This window comes from Anolis carolinensis, chromosome 4 (genome assembly GCF_035594765.1).
Source record: "Anolis carolinensis isolate JA03-04 chromosome 4, rAnoCar3.1.pri, whole genome shotgun sequence".
NCBI classification, from domain to species: domain Eukaryota; kingdom Metazoa; phylum Chordata; class Lepidosauria; order Squamata; family Dactyloidae; genus Anolis; species Anolis carolinensis.
This window is the reverse complement of record NC_085844.1, coordinates 142,279,270-142,299,967: the sequence shown is the minus strand read 5'-3', so window position 1 is coordinate 142,299,967 and position 20,698 is coordinate 142,279,270. Positions and strand designations below refer to the sequence as shown.

Here is a 20,698-nt window from a genome sequence, read left to right as displayed (position 1 = left end):
ATGTATTTTGAAATAAATTGGCCAGAGTTGTGAAGTCATTCACTATTTATTTATTTAAAGACTTAGTCATAGAGATAGAGATATATTAATATATATCCCACCTCACTGAAATGCTCAATCAGACCTTTCTTTGATGTATAATCACAGTTTAAGGTGTGTCTACACTTATCAAATAAATCCAGATCACCAGAAACATTCCAATGCAGCTTGGGAGCTCCTCCAGTGCCCTTTGACCATTCACACAGCCAACTGAGCCATGGGCACATGGGGGCTACCATTGATGCTAGAGGCTCTCGGGTGACATTATATTTCTGGTCACATGCCCTGATGTGACATCACAATGCAATATCATCAGCTGTTGGTGGTGGGCAGAGTAGACTTAGGTGGATCCAGCTATCCATATCTCTGAAACTAAAGACCTGCTAGGAACCTCCAGAGTGAATCCTGGGTCACACAGACATGGATTAATGTCTAAAGTCAGCAGTTCTGCTACAAATCCATGACTGCATTGTATTGTCTTTCTGCAGAAGCTGAATAGTGAGTCCCAATCTAGTGCAAAAAGTTTACAACTTTTCCAGAAGCCTATCATATTCTAATTTTTACAAATTAAAATGACTAAAAGCATTTATATTTTAGCATCTTTTGAGTAATGAGAAAGCAAAATTGCAGCATTCTTCATTGTTGGGGGTGGGGAGCTTTTATGTACCTAAAGTCTCATGGTCAACAAGGATGTGGCATTTACCTGTATTAAATGTGATTGTGAATTGTTCTAAATTAATGTTTTTAATTGAACTAATGCTTTTTTTCATTTTTTGTATTTGGACTGTTTTAGCTGTTTTACTTTTTAACATGGGGTTCACATGGGGAAAAATAGGATATAAATTAAATAAATAATGTATATTACTCATTTTGGTTGCCCAAATAAAAGTGGCATCATAATTGTAGTGCAGGGGATATATCACTATTTTGTTTTAACGTAAAAATAATTGTAGCCATCACAAACAGTCACCATAGTGGGAGCACATTCAGTACTATAGAAAATGATCAAAAAAGGATCCTAATTTCCAGACGGTAGACCCTAGTATTAAACATTACAACACATTCTTCTCCACAAAGTTGTATAAATTCAATCTCCTTCTGCAGCAACCTCTTCTAAAAGGAGAGTGTTAAAAACTGGTCATAACAATTTCCTTCAGGAAACTCACACAATCATGCATTGCTCTGAAGAAGCTTTCAGTTTTCTTTCACAGCAGATATATATTTACTTTCTCTTAAATAGCTGTGACCGAGCAACATTGACTATGTGGATAGCCACTTAGACAGATAATGGGGGAGATAGTAGACTGCCCTGCTGAACATCGATAATCCAAACAGAATTATTTTAACTATAGGTTGTCTGACTTGCATGATTTGACAACAGGAAGTGAGAGAAATCTACCCCTCAGAAAGGAATTTACTCCTGAAAGAGTTATCATGGGGAAAAGGTGTCTCTACTGGAGCTTTCTCACAAATCCTTATTTCCACAACAAGCCATTTTATTTTCAAATGTCAGTTGTCACAGGGATAGAAAGTGAGGTGAAATCTTCTAAATGGGCACAGACAGCAAAAAAAACACCACAGGGGTGTTAAGCCTTCCCTATGCTGTCCAAAGCTGTTATTTATCTATTTATCTCTTGGAGTTACACCTGTTCCAACTTACATACAAATTCAACTTAACAACAAACTTACGTACAGAACCTATCTTGTTCATAACTTGGGGACTGCCTGTTGACTTTGTAGAAAAGGACAAAGCAGTTTGTCTTTGCCTGCTTAAATGCAGCCAGTATTCACTTTCTGTTCTTGCCATGATGTTTCTTTCCTTCTCCCTCAACCTTTGTTTTCCGTTGCAGACTTTCTGTGCTTCTACTAGCTCTTTTCTTTATGTAATGTCTCAAGCTGAGCCATATCTATAACCTTAAAATACCTATCAAAATGCAACTGTGACAGCCAGGCAGAAAAATATAGTGTAATGTCCCAGAATCCCAATTATGGCGTTACTTTAATTTGGTTAGCCAATAGGCATAAAGAACTTTATTTATTGATATAATTTGGATCCCGCTTTTCTCCCATGTAGAATCCAAATCAGCTACATCTATATGTTAAAAAATTCATTATTTACCATCTCTGACTATTTTACCAGTCGTAACTATGACACATAACCAGATTTGTTTAACCATCCAGCATAATCATTTCCAAAGGGGAAGGGTTAATGTCAGGAGCAACTTGAGAAACTGCAAGTGTGAGAGAATTGGCTCACATGTGTTAGAATATCCTGGAAGTGCATCCATTCCACTGGGGTGGCCTGTATCTCTGTGTCACCACCACCACTCCTAGCCAGTAACAGAACTCAATCTGAGCTTCTGGTCATTGAGGTCACCTCTGCTGACATCTGAATGGGGTGTCTACATATCGAAAAAGCTAGGACTAGCTAGGATTAGCAATGATCACAACACAGCACAATCTATAACTTTCCTGTGCTGGTGATCACAGGGAAAGAGTGATGTCCAGTCTGGACAGCAAATTGGACTGAATCAGACCCGCTCCTGCTGTCCAGACTGCTCCAAAGTCATAGGATACTCCAGATTTTCTAGAAAACTCTAGAGCATTGTGGTCCAACCTTTAGTTACCTGAGGCCAATCAAACTTTAGTATAGGAATTTGAGGGCCAGAGATATGGTCATTATATGTCCGTTTCTTAAAAACTTAAAGCAGTAAGAAGGATAAACATTTTTTTCCAAATGTTAAATTAAAATATTTTTCCAATAAGAAGGGCAAGGGCCAACATAAATAAATTGGTGGACTGCATGCGGCCCACGGGCCTTGGTTTGGACCACACTGCTCTAAAATATCTCCAAACATTGCCTCAAAACAGTTTACAGCAAAAAGATCTCATTATACTCCCCAGAAACCACTCCACATCATGAGGACAGTCAGCCTTCCATCCGAGGTGTGTGCAATTTTTTTTTGCAAGTGTAAGGAAGCCTCAGAATTCCACACATTCATTCTAGAGGTGTGGGTGGCACCAGATTTAAAATTTTACATTTTCTGGAGCATTCTTTGTTATGATTTAGCTGAAATATATTAGCTATGTAATGTTATGACTTCATCCTTGATTGACAATTCAACAATATATATATTGATGAGCCAAAACATGTTGAAAGAAGGGCAACTGATATGATCAACCCCCTTGATGGATTGTCACCTTGACATGGTGAGGGGGCTTGTGTGTTCCAATGAACCTGCGGGCACAACCACGGGAGTCACACGCTCCCAGGGGAGGATCCAGACCAAGAACAATCCGAAGACCTAAAGACCTCAACGGCTGAGCAGGCGGAGGATAACATGTTACATGTTACAACGGCTGTGAAGGCGGAAGAAGGCTGCAACAGACTGAGAAGCCACTCTCGTTGTGTTAATCACACCACTGCTGGGACCGCAATCTGTGAAGACTGTGTGTTGACCGGCCATGCACTGACCTCCACACATTAAAAAAATCACGCACAGGCGTCTTCCAAGAAATGGAGGACCATCATCCACAAACTATGAGGGATCGCCTAAGTAAGTAAAAATATGATCAAAGATCAGGAAATCAAGCCCATTATGAATGACTTAGAAAAACATTATGAAGAATTTATTTACCAGAAGAACTATTTAACAGCCAAGATTGCCTCAGTGAATAGTAAACACACATTTGGTGATCTTTAAAGAGAAATCAGTTGAGCATATTTCAGAAATCCTGTAATTGTGCATTTCTGAATGACAAGAGGTTTCACTAGATGGCTCTTGTAACTCTATCCAACTCTAAGATAGTATGATTCCCATATACGGAATTAGCTAAGGGACTGTTTTGAGAATGATGAAATAATTACAATTGTAATAAAATATTGCATTGAATCACTAGCAATTGAGGATATCAATAAATAGGATTTCAAAAAGAATATTAAATAGAGGAACTTACATCTACACATGAAAATACACTGTTTTCAAACAAGAGATATTTTTTTCTGTTAAAAAGTGTTTATCTTCACAGACAAGGTGAGCAAATATCTGCAACAGTCTCTTTTGTTGGGTCTCATAAAACATTGGCCTTCTAGATGTTTTGAACTTCAGCTCCCAGAATTCCTATGTGTTTGCCAAGGTGGCTAGGGCTTTCTGGAGTCAAAATCTAATATAGGTGGAAGGCTTCTGGAATAAAATATGTACCCAATCTAATACTAGGAAGGTCTTTTTACTTATCACTAGAATGTGTGAGCAATACTATTTTTATCCATTCATTTTGATCCTATTTTTCAGCCCATTTTTAATCTTTATAATGAAACAGACAGATTCATGAAAACCATCTGTAAAAGGTATGAATAAGCTTTATGTAATATTTTGACAATGTTATCATTATAAAACTTCAGCATTTAATAATTATGCAGTGATCAAACCTTTTTGAATTTAGTACTCTTATAAAACAAATCTAAGTTTCTTTCTTGAATGTTCCATTTTTACAATACGATACTGGCAGTGCTGGGTACCAATTAAAATTAGGAAGAGCTAGGTAGAATCAACCTGCTCCAGGATGTTGAAGTAATTGCCTTTATTGCTCGAATTAAATGTCTCATTATGGCCTCAAAAGCAATATCCTGTCTTGTACAGAATATGGTTGCCTTTAAAGTTTTTCAGCATGTCTCCAGTTTTCATCTAAATGTTCGTGATGGTTGGGAAACTGTTGATTTGCAACCCATACAGAAGCCTTCTTTTAAATTTGTCTTTTCTCCTGAAGTACAGTGCTGGCTTCCTTATTCTTGAAAGTTGGTTAACTATTTTAAACAAATAAAAAAATCTTTTAACTCATGCAAATTGGCAGTGCAATTCTGGGTAGCTTTACTCAGAATTAAGAATAATGGAACCAGATTTCTAGTACAGATTTAACTCTGGCTAAGAATTACATATGGATCTATAGTGAAATAATTAAAAATATGAAAAAATCATAATCTATCTAAACATATTTTAAATTCTATGAACTCTCTTACCCAAATCACCTAACTCTGGCAGGAAAAGTGCAGTGATCCAGGTATTGCAAAACTGCAACTCCCAACATTTCTCACCATCGGCTACACTGACTAGTTCAACATTACCAAAACAGGTGCAGCTTGCATCTTCCAGATCTAACTGAATATTTATCTGTCAGTATACACTTTCACAACTATGAAAAGAGAGTGCCAAACTACACAGAGAACTAAATGTCTCATTGAGTTGTATAGATCTTTTTTGGAGGGGGAGCAAATAACAAACACAGGAGAGATAAATTAGATTTGTGACTGTGGGGAAATAAGGTCTTTCCTTCTATACCATGTTCCCATTGAAACCATCTTCTCTAACACTGCATATTCAGAGCAAGAAGTAAAAGCTCAAATTGCTTACAATCTCCTATCCCACATGCATAAAAACAGAGGCTGAAAGAAGACTATTTCCTTTGGGACTGTGACAAAAGGGGAAAGGTTGAGGAAAAACTGGCCCTGGGTTATTTTTTTAATATCTGCACTTCAATTAGCTCTTTCTACAGCTACTATTTGCATTTGAAAAAGGAATAATGCAGTTAACTAAAACATGTATTGTGCTATGTGTAATCTTACTCTCATTGATTAGAATGGGAACATTTTTTTTACTTTTAAAGGAATATTCCAAAAAGGAAAATACATTATCAAATACTTTAACTTCCCAACCCTTATCAAATACTACTTTCTCAAAAAAGCTCATATGCACTGTTATTATTTCTTGCCCTATAGGTCTAAAGAATATTTAAATTTCTCATATCTAGCTTGAAAATCAAAGGAGATATGTGAAACATATGTCTGAATCCACAAATGTCCCTTTTAAATATAAAAGACATGAGCCCCTTCCACACAGCTGAATAAAATCCCACATTTTCTGCTTTGAACTGGAATATAGGTCAGTGTGGACTCCAATAATCCAGTTCAAAGCAGATATTATGGGATATTTTGCCTTGTTTTGGGGGGTTATATGGTTGTGTGGAAGGGCCCATGGACTGGAAAGTGGAAGGTAAAGGAGAAGTAATCTATCTTGTGTTCTGAACAACCTTCTGCACACTGTTCCCCTGAATCGTTGTCAAGAAGACCAAAAACCTCTTGGTTTGGCTTCATAGAGTGTTAAAAGGTGTTAAAAGCTCCCACCATGGACGTTGTGAGTGACATGCTCATACAAAACTCTGAGGACATTTTTAAGAGCTTGAAAATAAAAAGAACGATCCCATCTAACAGCAAGTAGAAAAGCAATCAAAACCATTATACTGCTAAGAGAGGCAGAAGCAGGAGATATGTTTGGGCTGGAAGGAACTCTGGAATAGTTCCAGATTGCTCTGTAACAGTCTACCCGGCCACTTTATTGTAATAAGGACTTCATCACACTGGAGGCTGAAAACATTGTAGGAAGCTTGTGCCCCAGTTGATCCACTGAGCCCAACACCTCCCATCATATGAGGCATGCTGGCTTCTAGTTGGGCTCCATTGATGAACTGGGGCACAAGCATCTTATGGCGCTGCACTCAGAACATGGGAGGCTTCCAATGTTCTGTAAGGAACAACAGTGCAGAGGGAAGCCACTCAGCAACTTTTCCCCACATATGATGGGGAAGCATCACTCTGAGTGGGGCAGGGAGTGCCATGATTGCCCCGTTGCCCCACCAATTTGCTACAGAGGCTGGCAAATCACCCCACGCTTATTACTGATGAGGTCGCTTATCACTCAGATTGAGGTCAGTTGTTCTCTATTGGATTATGAAGTCACTTGACAAAGCTTTGACTTTGAGATTATTAATTCCATATTGCTGCTTCACTCAATAAAATGGCCTTGCTGCATCTACCAGATAAAAGAAGCAAGTCAGTACATGCCATTGTTCTGCTGGTCTTCAAGTTCTTTGACCAGCATCACATACTGGCAACCATCTATACTCAACTTGGACACAGGGGGTTATGGAGAAGCTTCTATATGATGAAGCACCTCCCTTATGACATAGATTGATGCATGATGTGGTGTGAGTGTGCAATGAATTTTCCTGCTGCCTCAGTCAGTCCATCACTACAAAGTAGTATAGCAATGAAAGCAAACTTCTTCTGCCAATTCATTGAGCATCTTCAAATGTTCTCCAGAAGAGAGGAGGAGACCAGGATTTGTTTTTTCTTAATGTTGGTAGCAACTATTAGAGCTGCCACATTTAGTCCACTAGCTGTGCTGGCAATTTTTATTTTATTTCGTGTCAAAAGCATTGCATAATAAATAAGTTTAAAAGTGATAAAATAAAGAAATCACAAGCAGCTAAATAGTTTTAGACCAAAAGCGGGCAACAGCAACTGCATTGTCCTTAGCTTTAAACAACTCCTCCTCGGTACATGAGCAGGACATTATGGGCAAGCATACATATGCGGGGTTGTTTGTGCTGGCAATGAAAACAAGGAATTTTCATCTTCCTTCCTTCCTTCCTTCCTTCCCTGTTGGAATGTGCTGAGCTGAAAAACAGGATATAGTAGGTAAAGGTTTTCCCCTGACATTAAGTCTAGTCACGTCCAATTCTGGGGGTTGGTGCTCACCTCCATTTCTAAGCCGAAGTGCCGGTGCTGTCCGTAGACACGTCCAAGGTCATGTTGTCGGCGTGACTGCATGGAGCATTATTATCTTCCTGCTAGAGTGGTAACTATTTATCTACTCACATTTGCATGTTTTCCAGCTGCTAGGTTGGCAGAAGCTGGGGCTAACAGCAGCAGCAAACCCCGCTCCCCAGATTTGAACTGCCAACCTTTTGGTCAGCAAGTTAAGCAGCTCAGCAGTTTAACCTGCTACACTACTGGAGACAGAATGCACACAGTCCCAGTTTCATGTGTAGATACTCACTGGATTTCCAGCACTGCCAGCTAAATTTTATTTCATTACCACTGATGGTTTAGCATCATCCGTCCATCATGCCTGAGGATAACAGGATAATTTTAATTTATGTGCAGATAGTGCAGCACCTCTAGTTTTGTTCCTAAGCAGAGATTGGGACAGGCTGGATCTACACTGCCCTATATCCCAGGATCTGATCTTGGGTTATTTGCTTTGAACTGGATTATAGCAGTCTACACTGCCAGATAATCTGATATAATTTAGATAATCTGGGATAAGATTCTGAGATATAGAACAGTGTAGATCAAGCATCAGACCCCTTACTGGAGACTTCTAATGCTCTCTCAGATAATTGCCTCACTTTGCCTAATAAAAGGAAAGAAACAAGAGGAAGAAGTTAATTGAGTGGGGGGAAAGCAGAAGATATAATTGAGATGGAAGTCTGATCCCAAGTGAGCAAATCTACCCTGCTACTTTGTGCAGTAAGTCACTCAGACTGAAGCCCTATCTTGGTCTCTACTCTCTATCAGATTGTTAGGTCATTGGACAAAATGATTCAGACTAATACAACCTGAATGAAATCCTTCATATTCTGAAGAGAAAGCTCTGGAGGTACAAGTCTGAAAAATCCTTTGGCACATGACATCCAATTAATTGCGCTGGAGTGCCAGTCACATCTGATATGAGGATGTAATTAATGTTGGTGAACAACAAGGCATGGGTAGCTACAGCCAAAGTACCAATGAGGACAAACGAGGCTAAAGAAAGTGATGACAAATATTAAGAAAGAAAACAGTGTCCAGAAGCAACAAGAACAAGGGTGGAAAAGGGCATGGAAAATAACACAAATATTTGATGAAGCCTTTTCCCCCAAGTGAATTGTGCTACTTTTGAAGTAACTCTAAAACTCCGAGAATGTTTCATGCAACCATAAGGAAATATTCTTATATAACATCTCTAAAAATTATGAACAAAACTATTACTGAATTATTATATATGCAACAGTTGTTACTGCTAATAAAAAATAGGCCTTGTTGGTAGTTGATTATAGACCATGACATGGTAGTACATAGCACTTAATTAGAACAAGCCATTCTAATAATTTATTGGAACATCTCTTGGGAAAGTTATTTAGTTTAATGACAGTTTGTGCCCATTCTGTTTTTTATTTGGAACTGTGCTTAATGAAAACCTATTTATGTGCTTTGAAGTGATAGGCTGATGTTTAGTCACACATGATGTGTGTGTGGATTAAGAAGTTCCACTCCAAAGATTTTTAATTCATTATTTTGAAGATAAAGATTGGAGGTGGGAGAGCCTACGCTCATAAAAAATGGATGTGGGGAAAACTAATTGCACACAAATAGTCAATACTGGATTCATATGCGATATTCTCAGAAGAAACAAGTTCTGGATTTAATTTGCAGATTTTTAGAAGCTATTTTCCAGCACAAGGCATCTGAGATTTGAAAAGGCTGGGGCACAAGAAATAATTAACTAGGGATGGAATCATGGTACTTGTAGTTTTACAAGATTTTTAGCCTTTTCTGCTAAAGAGTGCTGGTGCTTCACCAAACAACAATTTCCATGATTCCATAGCTATGAGCTATGGCAGTTAAAGTAGTGACAAATTGCATTTATTCTACAGTGTAGATGCACCCTAGGTCAACATTATTGTGCTATAAACAGGAAGTGAATGCATATCTGTCATCCATGGCCAATGTTTTATCAACCATTGCTTAGTGGTATAGAAATCTCTTTGGTTTTGTCAACAGAGACATCTTACGTGATTGTCTGATTGTTGCCAAAGGTTTGTGATATACACTATCAGTCTTTCTCTATTAGTTTCTGGCTCTGAATGACTGATCAAAAAATATTGAGCCCCAGCAAAACTTCTTGTTTCTATCCACAAGATTTTCAGTGCATTCCACCCCTTCCATGGAAGACTTCACCACAGGTGTACCTTGGTAGCAGAAAATGCAATTTCAAGCAATATCTGTTTAGCACCGTAAGTATTTTGGGCTACAGCATTTTGGACAAAGCTGTGTATTATAAGAAAACTAATGAAGGCCTACAGCATGAGAGATTTAGCAAGTGTGTTTATAAACTAACAGGGCACCAAATTTCAAGATAACATGTCTATTATTCACAATTCTGAGAACTTCACATTTTTTCTAACAAAAAAGAATATAAAATTTGTATATTAGTTCAAAGCACACACAAATGATAACATCTTTTTTTTAAAAAAATCACACAACAGTGCTAAGGAAAACTGCTGGGAAAATTAGGAATACTAGGCTAAACTATTTACACACAACATTTCATATTCATGGATTATGCATCCACAAATTCAACCATCCACAGCTTGAAAATATATCCAAAAATCTTGATCTTGTCTTAAGGGATACTTTTTTACTACACCATTTTATGTAAAGAATACTTGGACTTCTATAGGGGGTCCTGGAATCAAACTGCAGCATATATAAAGGGCCTACTATATAAATATATATATATTGGAAAAATGAGTATAAGAATGAATTTTAGACATGTAAAATGGCAAACCAGAAGAAACTCAAATTGAGAGATTTGTCTCCATTCTGTCTTCAGGGCACAGACCAGATCTGTCAGGACACAGACCCTCTTAAAGGGCCACACACAATGAGTAAAGATAACGTTTATTAAATGCTATTCTGAACCTAGGAACACTTAACTTCAGTGTACCTGGTAAAAGTAAATGTCTTTGCTTCAAGAAAAGGCAAAAAAAATGTGAGAACAGAAAATAATCCGGATTATCCTGCCTGATAATCCGTCTTAACTCCAGCCAAGAGTTCACTGAAACTATAGTCATGCCAAGCTATGGCACAGAAAGCCAGGAGAGGGCCAAAAGCTCACCCGTAGCGAGAGCAGATGACACCGTTGTGCAAAAGCCAAGCTGAATCCAGAAACCAAAGGATAGCCAACTGGGAGTAGCGGAGTCGTCGTCAAAAGCCAAGGCGAATACAGGAACCAAAAGGAGAGCCAACCAGGAGTAACGATGCCGTCGTCAGGAGCCAAACCAAATTCAGGAACCAAAAGGAGAGCCAACCTGGAGTAGCGATGTCATCGTCAGGAGCCAAGCCAAATTCAGGAACCAAAAGGAGAGCCAACCAGGAGTAGCGACGCCGTCGTCAGGAGCCAAGCCGAATTCAGGAGCCAAAGGGGAAGCCAGGAAACACCAAGCCAGGAACAAGCGAAGCCATCGTCGAGAGCCAAATCGAATCCAGGAACATGAAGCTGTACAGCCAGGACCCAAGCCCAACAGGAGAATAGGCAGCGATAACCCAATGTCCAAAACGACACCTTGCCTTCTGCAAGGAGTCTGTACTTCCAACTCCACTTTTAACTTACACATCGTTATCCGATGATGATGAAGCCTCCGCCCTGTCATCATTATCCACAGCTGATCTTGATCTCATACATGAACCTCACCCATCATCCCTCCAGTCCCTCCATCTTTGTTCAAGACTTAGATCTCCCCATGTCCCTGGTGTATCAGTAGTTTGCCAATCCCCTGATGCATTCCCAGGAACTGGCTCTACACATACATTTACTTGAGTCCAATCTGTAGCACAGTGACAGATGGATGGAGAATGTTTGTGTGAACTAACTGAAAAACCATGAAAAAAAATCCTATGCACATGGCACATACCTTGTTTGTAGTGCAAAATAAATAAATAAATAACAAAACAATGAAAGAAATATACAATATTTAAAACGAAGAACAATTTTAACCAACATAAACTTAACAGTAGTTTTTTTCTGTGGAAGACCCCAGGGGCCATCCAGTCCAACCCTCTTCTGCTATGCAGGAAAAGCACAGTTAAAGCATCCACATGGCCATGCAGCCTTTGTGATGATGATATGATGATGATGATGATGATGATGATGATGATGATGATGATGATGATGATGATAGCAGCAAACCCAGGTGCACCCAGTTTCTGCCATGCAGTAAAAGCACAATTCAAAGCACCCCCAACAGAGTACCATCCAGTCTTTGAAATAATAATTATTATTATCAAGAAGCCTTACAGGTCATGATGGTGGTTGTAGCAGGAGGCCTTGCAAGCTGTGGTGGCAGCGGTGGGGAGGCCTTGTAAGCTATGATGTTGGTGGGGAAGCCTTGTAGGCTTAAGGGCTCTGTGGAGCAGTTTGAGAACCGCTGCTGTACTGGAACAGGTCACTCTTAAAATGCTCAACCACTCCACCCCTTTCTGAAACTTTGTTTCACAGAGCTGGGAAAATCTTTGAAGACATGTGGACATAAATCCCCATATAGCTAAACAAACACGTTATTTGCCATTACATATTTATGATTGATTGGTTGGTTGAATGACTGTCCTGCCTTTTTTCATCATGGACTTCATGGGGTGTTAGAAATAATAGATGACCAGATGTATAGTGTTGCCAGGCCAAGAATATACCAGGCTCTGTAATTTTAACTTCATCAACAATGGTGAGATCACAAATGCATTAATGATGGCATCAAGCACAACTGCTCAGAGCATGGCTTTCAAGTAAATGACATGTGCTAACCATTTATCTCACCTGTGTATCTGCAACTTGTTGTTGTTTGAGAGGGGAGAACTCAGACCCTAGAAAGTCTACAGTGAAACAACAAGTAATAGTGGGAGTAGCGGGATATTGGCTTTCAAATATGTTTTCAGGGATGTGCTCTTGCCTTGAGAAGACAAGTCAGACCCTAATACTCTGAGTCAGGTCCTGAGACTCTTAATAGTTACTCCTCTAGCTGGGTGTCTGCCATCTAATTCCATGACATACTCAACTAGGCACTGAAGATAGAACCTGCCACATCTCTTTCCAAATCCCATTACCCAGCTTTCAGCCTGGCCTCTTGACAAGATCAGCTTCATTCAGAAGGAATGATTAATACCACAAAAGGAAGGAAACCATTTAGTGGAGTGTTAAATCTTCATTATCAGGTGACCTCATTTCATGCTGGAAAAAATGTGAGTCAGAACATTTTGATACCTTCTGTAAACCACCAGTCTCTTCTGAAAGAGCTATTAACTGAGTTAGGATTAAAGGCTTTTTGGTGCAATTCATTTGTGTCCACATTCTACCATCTCTTTGGATTATTAAAGTAATGAAGAATGAGCAGCACGTTTTCTTTGCTAAGGAAATATTATTGAATGTGAGAGTCCTTCCACCTTCCATTAATGCATATAAATAAAGGGCAAATCAAGACAGCATTATAATCCAATTGGACTATAAATCACATAAAATCTAGTAAAAATATTTTCTCTTAGAATTATGGTTCATGCAGATTAGCTTATTGCCACTGTCAGTGTGTCAGATATAACAACAGGGAACTGGAAAAGGGGAAAGAAAAAGCAGATTCTTTCATCACTGCCATCAAAAGGCACACTAGTAAGAAATTTGCCATTAAATAAAAGATTACCTGTGATGCTGAACTTGTCATTTACATGATGAAGTGCCCTTGTGGTCTAATGTATGTTTCTGAGATGTCTACAGAAGGTCAGAGCATTGGGGTACAAAAGAATACCAACTGAGATGATAAAAGTTCGCCCATGGCAAAGCATTTCACTGAAAAAGAGACATCAGGCATCCTCAGTCCAAGATTTATGAGAGTCAAAAATATCTCTAGGCCTTTTTTTCTATTTGAAACCAGGTGTGAAACAGAATTATTAATGATTTTCTATATTTTTTAAAAAATATATGTATATATACCTTTTGGCTAAATTTGCATTACAGTATCTGATTTTATCACAATTGCACCATGAGATAGCTATCTCCTTTATATCATTTCTACAATCTGATTTATGCACATTTTAAAAATAATCATGAAGAGAACCAGCATGGTGTAGTGGTTAGAATGTTTGATTATAACTCCCAAGAACAGATTTCAAATCTGTAGGTCACCATTTCTTATCCTAAGAGGGTGGCAAGTGGCAAACCCCATCTAACAAGGATCTTGACAAGGATACCCATGTAAGCTCACCTTAGGGTCAACAAAAGTTTTAAAAAACACTTAAAGACATACAATCGGATCTGGCCAACACTGCTATCAATTTGACTTCAGCTGCTAGAATTCTACCCCCAACTGTCCTTCTTTTTCTCAATCTCTCATAGAAAAACTGTTTCACACACTCTGCATCTCTTCCAAATGGGAGATGGTGCTACCTATTTCTTTTTTATGCCCAGAATATTGCAAACTCAACAACCTAAGAGCAAAGAGCTCTAGAAAATATTGGCCTAGATCAGTGGTTCTCAGGCTGAGGTTCCCAGATGTTTTTGGCCTTCAACTCCCAGAAATCCTAACAGCTGGTAAACTGGCTGGGATTTCAGGGAGTTGTAGGCCAAAAACAGCTGGGGACCCCAGGTTGAGAACCACTGGCCTAGATCCTACATTACCAAGCATGGCATGACATTCTGCAAGCAGAATGATATCATGTGTCCATTTCCATGGAGCATTTCACATATCAGAGAGGCTGCAAACTGCTAACCACATGCAATAGAAAGTATATTACATACCCTGTTTCCCCTAAAATAAGACATCTCCTGAAAATAAGACCTAGTAGAGTTTTTGCTGAATTGCTAAATATAAGGCCTCCACTGAAAGTAAGACCTAGCAAAGTTTTTGTTTGGAAGCATGCCTGCCGAACAGAACACCAGAGCATGCAGGATCAGTAAATGTATGTACCATAGATTGTTGTACATGTAACTAGTGATAGTAACAATAAATTCTTGATAGGATTCACAGTTTGTATGGTCGTGCTGGTTTGTGATGACAACTACTGAACAGTACATAATAAATGTTCTCTTTTTTGGTTCAACAATAAATGTGAAGTCTTCTTCATGGAAAAATAAGACACCCCCTGAAAATAAGACCTAGCGCATCTTTGGGAGCAAAAATTAATATAAGACACTGTCTTATTTTCAGGGAAACACGGTACCAACCATGTCTATTTTACAGTGAGCTGAAGAAAGCAACACCACAGGAAATTACAAAGACCATTTATTTGAATCAGAAAGATAGAAGCACGTTTTGCAAAGGAAGAAAACATGCAGGAAACAGAAGGTGAGATCGTGACATCACCACTAGTGAGTAATGAGGGACCTGTGGGACCTGGAGCCTTCTGATTTTGGGTTTAGACTGAACTTTAAAAGAGTAACCCAAGACACTGAATGCTACTATCAGAAAAAGTCTGTCACATTGGATAGGTCCTCTAAATTTTGGAGTAAAACCCAGAACATATTTAGCATTCCACTGTTGTCCCACTTATGTGACTCTCTTTGCAGGTTCACACCCAGAGAATCCAGAAAAAATGATGAATCAATATGAGATCCTACCATAGATTTTGAGCTGGGGTTTGGTTCATTTGGGGGGTACACAGTCTGTTGACACACAGGTGGTGTATCAAATGTCCACTCCTTTCCATTTACACTTAGATCCACGGATACTAATTACATTCTAAAGCTGGAGCTCCATTGAGAATTACAGCAGATCAAGGCAATATGCAACATGTGCCAAGTATGATCTTTGGGCCATATATGGCCTCTCAAGCCCTCCAACCTCTGAAACCTCAGACTCCTAGTATGGTTGCATCTTCTGAATAAAAAGTCATGTCCTGGAAAAATTATTGGTGGGCAAGATTTGCCATTTAAATGTGCTCCCCACCTACACACCCACTTCTTGTTTCTACTAATTGCTTTAGAAGCAAATTATATGTAAATAAAAAATATACCCCAAGGACCAAATTTATGACTGGGTAGGCAATGCCATTTCCTGGCCATCAGGGAATTAGGATGTGATCTGCCAAGATTTGGAGTAGAGCAAAAATGGCCCCTGCCCATCTCTAAAAGTTGTCCAACTTTATATAGAGGATAGTGAATCACATGGCTCATAGTTGTGGCTCAGTATCACACAGTTTGTGATGTCCCTCACAATTGCCTTCAGAGCAGGAGCCTGTTTAGAAATACTGGCATAAGAAGGAGGACACGTAACTTATCAGTTGGTGATGGCATCTGTTATGTTCGTTTGAAGACAAAACTTTTTAGATTCGATGACATACTGCACTTCATATTCACTTGTGCTGCAGTTCAAGGAGGTTTAAATTGACTGACATGAAAAGTATGTAAAACAAGCCAACTCAATATAGAATAAAGGGACGTGGAGATGCCATGTTAATACTGATATGAGGAAGGATTTATCTGCTAGAATAGTGCCAAGGGTATTTATTAGAAATGAAATGTAAAAGTGTCAATATTTAAACAAAGTAATGAGGCGAAATGATATTTTTCCTAGATTTTGAATAATGCCTCAGGGATGATGAAATGAGGAGAATGTACATTTAAGATTCTTATGCTCTTGGTATTAAGATGGATTCCTTGCTACTGTATTTTAAATTCATCAGTGCCTGGCTGCCAATGACATAAAGAATAGTTGCTAGAAGAACAGATGGTTTTGTTGTTGTCTTTTTAAAGAAATGAATCATTTAAAAAAATAGTCTAAATAAAACTACCAGGTCAGAATTTGCTATAATGAGGACTGAGGGCATTAGAGATTTTTCTCAGGCTTAATAGGAGGAAAATATCTTGAGTTTTGGTGCAGATTTCATATTAATTTCCACACGAATCTCTGTTGATATGTATATTTATCATAAGTTTATCCATTGCAGTTATCATGGAAATAGCAGGGGCTGTTATCCAGTGAAACATGAAAAATTGTCAAAAAAAATTTCAACCATGTTTCTTCAGCATCTAAAAATCATGACAAGAAGACTCCTAGACTGATGATAATCTTAGCTATTGAGAACTTACTTTATGGGGGGGGGGGGGGGGGGGAATCACTGATTTCTCTTTCTGTGCAGAAAAAGTTCTTCTGCAAAGAAATGCTACACTGAAATTTGGGTAGTTATGAATGACATTCTGATGGCAACAAAAATTGCTAAAGTTGCTCATAGCTTCCTTTGAGGAAAATAAATAAATAATTAAATTTCTAATCAGTGACTTCCAATTGCACAATTAGAGAAAATGTTTTTATATTTTAGCTTAAAATCTCAAAGTATCAGCACATGTTCCAGAAAATACAAAAGCTTTAATTGTGGCAAATAGGACACAATTAAAGAGTTTAGATCCAGAGTTTGGAAAAATTGCTTTTTTGGAGTACATCCAAAGAGTCCTCTAATCAGTAAATTTTCCCCTCAAGATTTGATTTAAGGCTGTATCACAGTCTTTACCCTATGTCTGATACCCTTTGCATACTGATGCCAACAGGTCCCATCACGTGATGCAAGGTCTCTTTCATAGATAATCCACAGGCATTCCTAAGAAAAAGATCTGCAGACAGAACCTTTTGAAAAAGGTATTGGAAATCATCTTCACTCATTTCCCATGTGTCAGAGGTATAGTTTTTGACATGTCATGTTACACCCGTCTGCAGATTGTATGCAGCTTGTCCTGTTTTAACAGATCATTGAGTTTGCCTTGCCAGAAGTAGTGTAACAGATCGTGAGATGCCCATCAAAATAATAATCATAGCCACAATCATAATTTGACACAGCATGGGGTTTGCCTTGCTAGAACTGGTTGAACAGATTGTGGGGAACTGCACAGTTCAGTGGATCCAGAAATATATTCTTACCTTTCTCCATTTAGATGGAGGTTACAAACGTTCATGGTTGTATATGATCTGCCCCCCAAAAATGTAAAAGGGAAGACAATGATGCAGGGGATTATTAGATAGATTGGGATGGATGGGAGAAAGAAAATGACAAGCCAAAAGCCACGAGTTGTCTACTTCACAGTTGTTTCTTATGGCATGTGTGATGAGGTACTACTTAGTCATTGAAATAAGCTGATGTTTTAGCCCTAAGCATTCTCATTGACTAAGATGGCAACTTGCCTCAAAAGATATACAGTAATCACTATAATTAGTCACAACAGAAGTTGAATCACAAGGTACTCATGCATCAGAAAATGGAAATAATTGAAAATCTGGGGAAAATATTACATGCTTGTAAGCTGGAGTTCCTTTGGGATATCAGCTATTCATAAGACAACAGCTATTGCTGCTTCTGCTGCTTCTGCTGCTTCTGTTGTTGCTGTTGTCACATTACTTCAGGTCTGGTCTGATTTATGACCACCCCTTCAGAGGATTTTGATGATTAACCATAGAATAATGAAACAGGGTTGTTGTGTATTTTCCAGGCTGTATGGCCATGTTCCAGAAGCATTTTCTCCTGTCGTTTTGCCCACATCTATGACAGGCATCCCCAGAGGTTGTGAGGTATCCTCAAAACCTCTGAGGATGCTTCTGGAACATGGCCATACAGCCTGGAAAACACACAACAACCTTGTGATTCCGGCCATGAAAGCCTTCTAGAACACAATAATTAAACAAGTGCCACCTTGTCTGACTTAAAATCTAAAATCTGGGTTGAGTCTAGAAAGTACCTGACTTTTTTAGGAAGAAAAAGTAGAAAATAAATAATTTCAGATAAAGATATTGATAACTAGAATAAACCTACAATTAAACTTATGGTCTTTCCACACAGCCATATAACCTAGAATATTAAAGCAGATAATCTACAACATCTGTTTTGAACTGGATTATCCGAGTCTACACTGCCATATAATCCAGTCCAATGTGGATTTTATACACCTGTGTGGAAAGGTACATAGTGAGACATCTAGCTAAGATGGTAGAAAGAGGAAGAAGGTATTAGCACATCGTGGATGAAAGGAATTGCTGGACATATAGCACAAATGTCACAAAATTTATGCTGTAAGAAAGTGAAATAGTGAATAATTCAACTGCCTGTCTGGCTGGCCTTTGCAAATGGAATTAGAGGGATTGCTTTTACTTTTACTTCAAAGGTTAAAACATCTCAGGACAGCCAAGAAAAAAATTTGATAGCAACATGGCTTTGTATGCTTGTGAATGTAAATATTTAAATGCATTTTTTGGAAAATCTGTTTTAATTAACATGCATATTAAACCAAAAGCAAAATCAGCAAAGTAAGTATTTATGTGTTAAAACACCAATTTTCTTGTCTTGTTTTATTCTGCTCTGTATATGAAATTCATTTGCAGGACGGCTAAAATATTGTAGAGGTCAGTCAGTCTTATGTTTAGTAATTAGACTTGTGCAATTCCGCCAAAAGACATGCTGTTTCAGGTTCCATTTTCAGTTAACCACTCATTCTGTTTACTGGGAAGTTACTTGAATCAGGACGGGTGTTACTGTTTTCATTTGGTAAAGATTTGGCCCATTTACTACAATGTGAAACTTTAGAGGCTCAATCCTCAGTCATTTTAAGGCCTATCTCCATGAAACTTACCTCAGTTTTAGACCCCATTTATAACTGCAGACCTGCCAAGTTTCAGAACAATTCGCCAATCTACTGATATTTTAGAATTATTTTAATTTTTTACCATAACATTTTTTATAATAAGACAAATCGCAAGAGAGGGTTCTAGGAATTGTCGTCATCAGTTGTGTTTATTCTCAGCCAATCAGAGCATGGACACAATCAGGCTTTTTATTTGCTGAGAAACAGAGAGAGAGAGAAACTTTAGCTTCCATCATCTCCAAGAGGAACTCAAAGACTTTTCAATGTCCACCCCATGCAAGTGCTGCTGGGAAAGTGAGTTCCCAGCAGAGCCTTCTCTGGAGGAGGAGCCTAGGAAACTTTCAAGAAGAAATTGCTGCTGCTGCTGCTGCTGCTGCTGCTGCTACTGCTACTGCTACTGCTGCTGCTACTGCTGCTGCTACTACTATTACTGCTGCTGCTGGAGAGAGAGAAAAGACACTGCAGTTAATCCCATATTCTCCAGGAGCCCTTGCTGCAGACCCCTGCTTCAAATATATTGCAGAGTTAACTCCATCCTCTCCAGTAGCCAAAAAATCCTGTTCCATTGATCTGTTTTGATTGGCTTTCTGGTTCCCAATCGCCCATCCTGTTTTTTGGGGGAATATACAAAACAAACAACCGAATTTTACAAATCTCTTTCATTCAAATTCATCCAGGCCCAAGCCTAATAGTGAGCTATAAATCTAAGATGAACTTATCTTTCCTATTCTCTTTCTGATTTGTCTATCATATGCGTTTATTTGTTTGAATCACATTATGATAATAGTGATGCAAGATGCAATGCTTATCTCCTGCCCCCATTCTCACCTCAAATCTTCATGCTTCATCTAATAATCTAGTTCTCTACCATCATCATTGATGGTCTCTCAAAACAAAGAAAAAGCACTTCTGTTAAGTTAGAAATGTGCCTCTTTGGGAGGGGTGTTGCACCCCAAGGAAGCATGAGCACTCGAAAACCAAACAGGAGTCAATATAGCATATAATATCTTTATTAAAGCAAATATAAATCCAGATGAAAATAGGTATGGAGTTTGAGGAGGATGTAGCTCTTTTAGGAAAGTCAAAGTTTAGTCCAATAAAGTGAAAGAAAAGGTCCAATATTATAATCCAAAGTCTGAAGGGCAAAAGTTCATTCCTAAGCAGTTAGAATGTTCTTGAGTTGAAACAAGGAAACAAGGCTAGGTTGAAGTCCGGTTCTACTCGAGAGTCGCGGCACGGCACAGCCCGACGGAACTGGGAACTCGGCTTGGAAACAAACAGGAGCTGGAGTCGGGAAAACCTCCCTCAAGGAGAGCAAAGTTGACACCGCAAAGAAGCCACTGAGCAAAACACTTTTATGGATCCTAAACTGAATCCAAAATAGGGAGAGCAATACT

The 20,698-nt window shown here is 38.7% G+C and overlaps 1 long non-coding RNA gene across 1 annotated transcript; it reads left to right on the top strand.

Moving 5' to 3' along the window:
* The first annotated feature begins 303 nt into the window (after nt 1-303).
* LOC134298287 (uncharacterized) lies at nt 304-17,304 on the top strand. The gene is made up of 3 exons (XR_010005290.1): nt 304-537; nt 14,887-15,024; nt 17,223-17,304. It is a non-coding gene; the product is annotated as an uncharacterized LOC134298287 (long non-coding RNA).
* Nucleotides 17,305-20,698: the final 3,394 nt, after the last annotated feature.